Source organism: Malaya genurostris, chromosome 2 (genome assembly GCF_030247185.1).
Source record: "Malaya genurostris strain Urasoe2022 chromosome 2, Malgen_1.1, whole genome shotgun sequence".
Taxonomy (NCBI): domain Eukaryota; kingdom Metazoa; phylum Arthropoda; class Insecta; order Diptera; family Culicidae; genus Malaya; species Malaya genurostris.
Window position 1 is genome coordinate 225,494,847 of NC_080571.1, and position 6,310 is coordinate 225,501,156.

Genomic DNA, 6,310 nt, shown 5'->3' on the forward strand with positions numbered 1-6,310 from the left:
TTCGTTCGGTTTTTTTTTCGAAATTTGTAACTCTATTGAAAAAAAGTTACAAATTCAATATTCAAAATATTGCTCATCGCTAGTTACTACTTTTTCCCATCTTTTGACATCATCATAAATGGAGAAGTGCTGGTCAGCCAGGCCAATGCCTGAGCTATACTGAGGTTCCATTATACAGAGCATAACCTTCAGACCATGAATATTCTGAACGGCTGTCGATGATGATGCCTGACCGGGGTATCCATACGTTACCCGACGTTTTGAACTATCGTCCACTTTTCATCACCAGTAACAATTATATGGAAATATCTTTTATTTTGTACCGTTGAAGCAGTTGAATGCACGTGAATAAACGGAGTTCCACTTCCCTTGGATTCAATTCATACGGCACCAGATTGTACCTTTCGGATCATTCATTTGTAACGAGTCTTGATCGAGTAATTCCTCTCATTCTCCATTTTCAAGCCTTGGTGGTGCACCGGCTCGTTCTTTTCCAAATCCAACATGTGAAATAACTCCCCGCAAAAACATTTCATTCACCACAAAACACGAAATTTTCATAGTGAAAAGAGTACCTTATGATCAAAATAGAACCGGAATTTTCATTTTAAAATTCCCGCGCTTGTCCAATCGGTAAACTTTTATTCTTTCAACGTTGGCAACACTTTTATACACATTCTGTCAAATTTTGACGCATATTGCACGATTAGTTTTTGTTTGGCGTCTATACAAAGAAGTTGAAAAATTTTCGTGTTGCGATTTTTATAATGGATGAAAATTTAGAACAACGTGCGTGCATCAAATTTTGTGTTGCAAATGGATTTAAGTGTTCCGAAATGTTGAAAATGTTAGAAAAGGCCTTTGGTGAATCGTGTCTAGGAAAAACACAGGCATACGAGTGGTATAAACGCTTCAAAGGTGGTCGTACAAGCTTGGATCATGATGAGATCCCTGGCCGCCCAACAACATCTGTTACTGAAGCAAACATTGAATCGGCGAAGCAAATCGTGTTGCAAAATCGTTCTGTACCGATTAGAGAGATTGCTGTGTTGTTGGGCATCTCTTATGGATCAGCGGAACACATTTTAATTGATGTTTTGGGTTTGAAACGCGTCGCATCTCGGCTGGTGCCAAAAGAGCTGAATTTCATTCAATAACAGCGTCGTGTTGATGTGGTCAAAGAGATGATTTCCAACGCAGATAGTGACCCCACATTCATCGAATGCATCATAACTGGTGATGAGGTGTGGATCTATGAATATGACGTCGAAACCGCACAACAATCGACCGAATGGCGCTTCGAAGGCGAGCCGTTGTTCTAAATTTTCATCCATTATAAAAATCGCCACCCGAAAATTTTTCAACTTCTTTGTATAGACGCCAAACAAAAACTAATCGTACGATATGCGTCAAAATTTGACAGAATGTGTATAAAAGTGTTGCCAACGTTGAGAGAATAAAAGTTTACCGATTGGACAAGCGCGGGAATTTTAAAATGAAAATTCCGGTTCTTTTTTGATCATAAGGTATTGCTGTTTACGCATCAGCTAAATCACACATACTGATTCTGAAATTTCTATACTGTAGCTTTCCAATGCATATTAGGAAATGTAAATCGCAGGAATTTAATTCAAGTTATAGGGGAAGGTGTTAAGTTGCCGGCACCCCACCGTAACTTTTGACAGAAAGCAGATAGCGTCATTCCGCCAAATGCCATGTGTGTGTAATAGCAGCACGTTCTTTTTGTGCCGAAGCAAACAAACGTTTGTACTTTTTGCTGCGTTCACAACAAATTATAATTGCGTGAAAATCAACATTAAAGTTTTTTCTGACTTTTTTTTATAGTATCATAAATTGAAGAGCATCAACCGGAAAGGTAAGTGGATTGAATATTTATGAGGTTAAATCGATCTATTTCGTGATTTAATACCGGATGCTATCAACATTTTCGCAACCAAAGATTTCTTTTATCTTTTTCAAAATGTCTACCGATTTCGGTTACCGGCACTCCAAGGTGTTCGGTTACCGGCACCCCATTTTTTTCGACAAATCGTGAAAAAATGTCAGTGATATGCAGGGTGCTATCGAGACAAAGCAAGGCAAAGTTTTGGCCGAACATCTAGCTGCTCATACAGCAGATGCTTCGGCTAAGAAAAAATCAACACCAAAGGCGCCACTATCCAAATCATGGGCCAAGAGAACCAAGGCGAAGTCACCATCAGACAATGAAGATTTTTGTCCAAAACGACTCCGAAATGAATAAATTCCGGTTTTCCTTTGCAAAATTGCATTCTTGACTTTCCGAAATTTCTTGGGGTGCCGGTAACCGAACACCTTTTTTGAATCTAACAACTGCTAGGGAATTTAGCTTTCCATTGATGAATAGATGTCCTCATAATGTGCACTAACTCAGAAATTATGAGCTTAAAATAAAAGGGTAACCGAACACTCTCCCTTACCATTTTTTAGAAAACTGCACGAACTTATTAGCTAAATTTTTTTGTTAAGCAAAGCCTTGGTATTACATTCCTGTAGTGGAATTTGACCTCCTGTTTCAACAGACTTTGCTGCCGATTCATAGTGTACAAAACCATTGCATGTCGGTGCTACGATTCTACTGACACTACGAATCCTTCCAGGTCGAGGCTCGAACATACGACTACTAGTTTGTAAGACCAATGCCCTATGCATTGAACCGCCAACCCGGGAAAATTTTTCATTGCACTAGGTATTTTAGTTCAAATAACTGAATAATTGGGCATTAGCATTAGCATTAGAGACCGCCCGTGTGTTGCTACTCCGTTATTGATCTGGACCAATTGAGATTGCAAAATGATTTTTTGAAGTAACATGTTTGGGAATAACACATTGTTTCACACTGTGCAAACTGTATTGAACCATGCATGCTGATCAATACCGACGCCGGCCACGTCCGAATGCAGATCTACTTGGGAGGGAAAGGATTGTTAGTTCGATGCATGTTGCTACTAAGAACCGAGGAATCCTCTGCATTCCCACATGCATCACAGGAGAGGATACTTTGTTAGTAAATGTTTTAATAATGTTATCATGTGTTTATTGCTCTGGGTAGCCGACTACCAAGAATGTTTTTAAGTATTATCGTTTTATGTGTTACTTTGTGCTGGCAATATAATACACGAAACAGTCAATCTCCGAAATTGACAAAACTCCGGACAGCCGGCTGTCGAGTATGCAGTCACTCGTTTATGCATCTACCTTTCGCGTTTTTTTTAGTCATGCAAAAAAACACATTCGGATTGATAAAAAAAGGTATCATCTCACTGCTAGGTGGATTAAGCACGTTTTTATAAAAGAAACTACGTGATACAAAATAAACGAGCGAATAGGATTTAGACAAAAAAGTTGATCCATTGCATTGAAATATTCTAAACAGTTATTATAAAATCATTTTAAATCACCAAACAAAGGTCAACAAATTTCACACGCGTCTTGATTCTTTATTATTTCCGCTTTATTATTTTATTTATTTATTAAAATTATTAATTGGTTATATTAGTTGATCTGGGCAGCCGGCTACCGAGAAAAATATTAATTTACTGTTTGAAATATTAATATCAAGTGTTTTTGCCTTTCTCATATAGAAAGGCTATGCAATCACTGTGAAAATCGATTTTTTAACCGAGGCCCGGAGGGCCGAATGTCATATACCATTCGACTCAGCTCGACGAACTGAGCAAATGTCTGTGTGTGTGTCCGTCCGTCCGTCCGTGTGTGTGTGTGTGTGTGTGTGTGTGTGTGTGTGTGTGTGTGTGTGTGTGTGTGTGTGTGTGTGTGTGTGTGTGTATGTGTGTGTATGTAACAAAAATATGCACTCACTTTTCTCAGAGATGGCCAAACCGATTTTCACAAACAAAGATTCAAATGAAAGGTCTCATAGTCCCATAGCCTGCTATTGAATTTCATTCCGATCCGACTTCCGGTTCCGGAGATATAGGATGATATGTACCAAAAAAGTGAAAAAAATATGCACTCACTTTTTTCAGAGATGGCTGAACCGATTTTCAAAAACTAAGATTCAAATAAAAGGTATTATGGTCCCATAGCTTGCTATTGAATTTCGTTTGAATGTAACTTCCGGTTCCGGAGTTATATGGTAATATGCGAAAATTTGAGAAAAAGTTTACACTCAATTATCTCTGGAACAACTCAACCGATTTTCGCAAACTTAGATTCAAATGAAAGGTCTTATAATATCCTAAAAATTTGTGGAACATTTTATCTGGATCTGACTTCCGGTTCCGGAACTAAAGCGTGATAAGTGGAAAATTACCAATTTTATTAGTATTTTTCCACGAACGATGGTTAAAAACAGGTACAAATCCCATAAAACTATCTGATAAATTCTTCTAGTTTGCAGAGCTTGTTAGTTTGTGGGCATAAAAACTTAATTCGGCACTACTGGTCCCCTCTTTTCCTGTTCCGAGAGCACCGAAAGTGGAGAAGAAAAACTCCTAAAACTAAATTCACCTCGATTTCTCTGCGATGCTTGAACCGATTTTCACAAATCTTGATTTGAATTGAAGTTCATACTGTCTTTAAACCTACTGTGAAATTTCATCCGGATCCGACTACCGGTTCCGCAGTCACAGGGCGATGAGTGTCAAAGTTTTCAAATCGCCATATAGAGTGACAATATGTACAACACCGAAAGAAGAAGAAAACACAAAACGAACAAGGCGTGCTTACGTACACGTTGTATAGTGATGTCAATAATAATAATAACAATCCTACTACATGTTTCATGCTGCTGATTCTTGCTGTTTAGCAAGCAGTAGTAACAGAAACGCAGGTTCGTTTCGTTAAATTTAATTTAATTGGTTTAAACGAAATAGAGCATGAGACAGTAAGTAGAAGTTTAACTACGTTAAAAACTGTTCCAATTTGTAGGTCATATTTGTTGGTAGCAAACGAACCAATTTCGGCTATTCCGTTCATCTGAATCCGGTTTCGGGAGAATTGGAAATTGTGATTAGAAACTGCAAAAAGGATCTCACTTTTCTTGGAGATGGCCGAATAGATTTTCACAAACTTATAGGTTCAAAAGAAAAGTCTTACAGTTTCATACTTAATTTGTTGTGGATACTACTTTCGGTTCCGGAACTACAGGTTAAGCAGGATTTATAGAGTTTGTGAGATTAGATCCGAACAAATAATCCTATTCCTATTCAATAAACAGTTGTTTTTGCGAATTTCACGGTTATATTCATGATGTAATGAGTAATATGAGAAAGGCATCATTACACCACTAGGTGGATTAAAACAGGTTTTTACTATGTATTCAATATACCGATACATGTTATCTCTGTTATTAACTTTGTAATATAAACGGATTTGCGCAATGGTTGATTTTTATCATTCATTTTATAATCCTGAAAGACAATCAATAACATGGAAGAAGAAATCATTCCTAATAAAATTTTTCTACGAAGCTAGACGGAAATTTATAGGTTGCATAACGAGATGATTTAGTAAAATAGAGTAATCAGAAGTAAAACATTGAAAATATCTGATAACTGAAAGGAAAAAGAAACTCCTGCAATGGTCGCCTTTTACGACATGGAAGCAGGAACCCAGTGGATCTATTCTTGGTTCATTTTTTTCCGCCGGATTCCACACGGCATCTAGGCTGGTACAGTCCGGAGAGAGCTAATAGGTACTATCAATCTCCTAGTGGACCTCAGCCCCTATTTTAGTTCAAATAACTGAATAATTGGTTAGAAAAACTGAAAAAGTTGTACAACATTTAAACCAGTTAAATTCTGAAAACCAATTGGTTGTTTAGTTGTTTTGTGATCGTTGGCTGTTCCGTGTATCTCATTAACGAAGAATAAATCAAAACAATTTATTTTTCGTGTAACTGACAATGCTTTTTTTCGGGAAAAATAAAATTTTAACATAGATTTTTTCGAAAAGACGTCTCTCTAACGCAGAGATTTTGAAACGCTCTCATATCGAAATCCTGTAGAAAATTTAGAAACAAATGTTTCATTCGTCATTCAGTAAATGAGTAGGGCTACTGTACCAATAGCCATCTCATTAATAGAGTTGCCATGTTATTATGTTATTTCGCTTACTCCACTTTCAATCAACGAATTGTGAAAAACTCGGATACAATATCTTTGATTCGGCTTTCCTAAGCATTATCGCAGAAAAGCAGTGCAAATTATAGCGACGCGAAAGCTCGAAGCGAATGCACCTATTTTCATCTTACTTTTAAAGTCGATGGATCGAACAGAGACAGCAAATCTCGCTCTAACTATTAGAATTT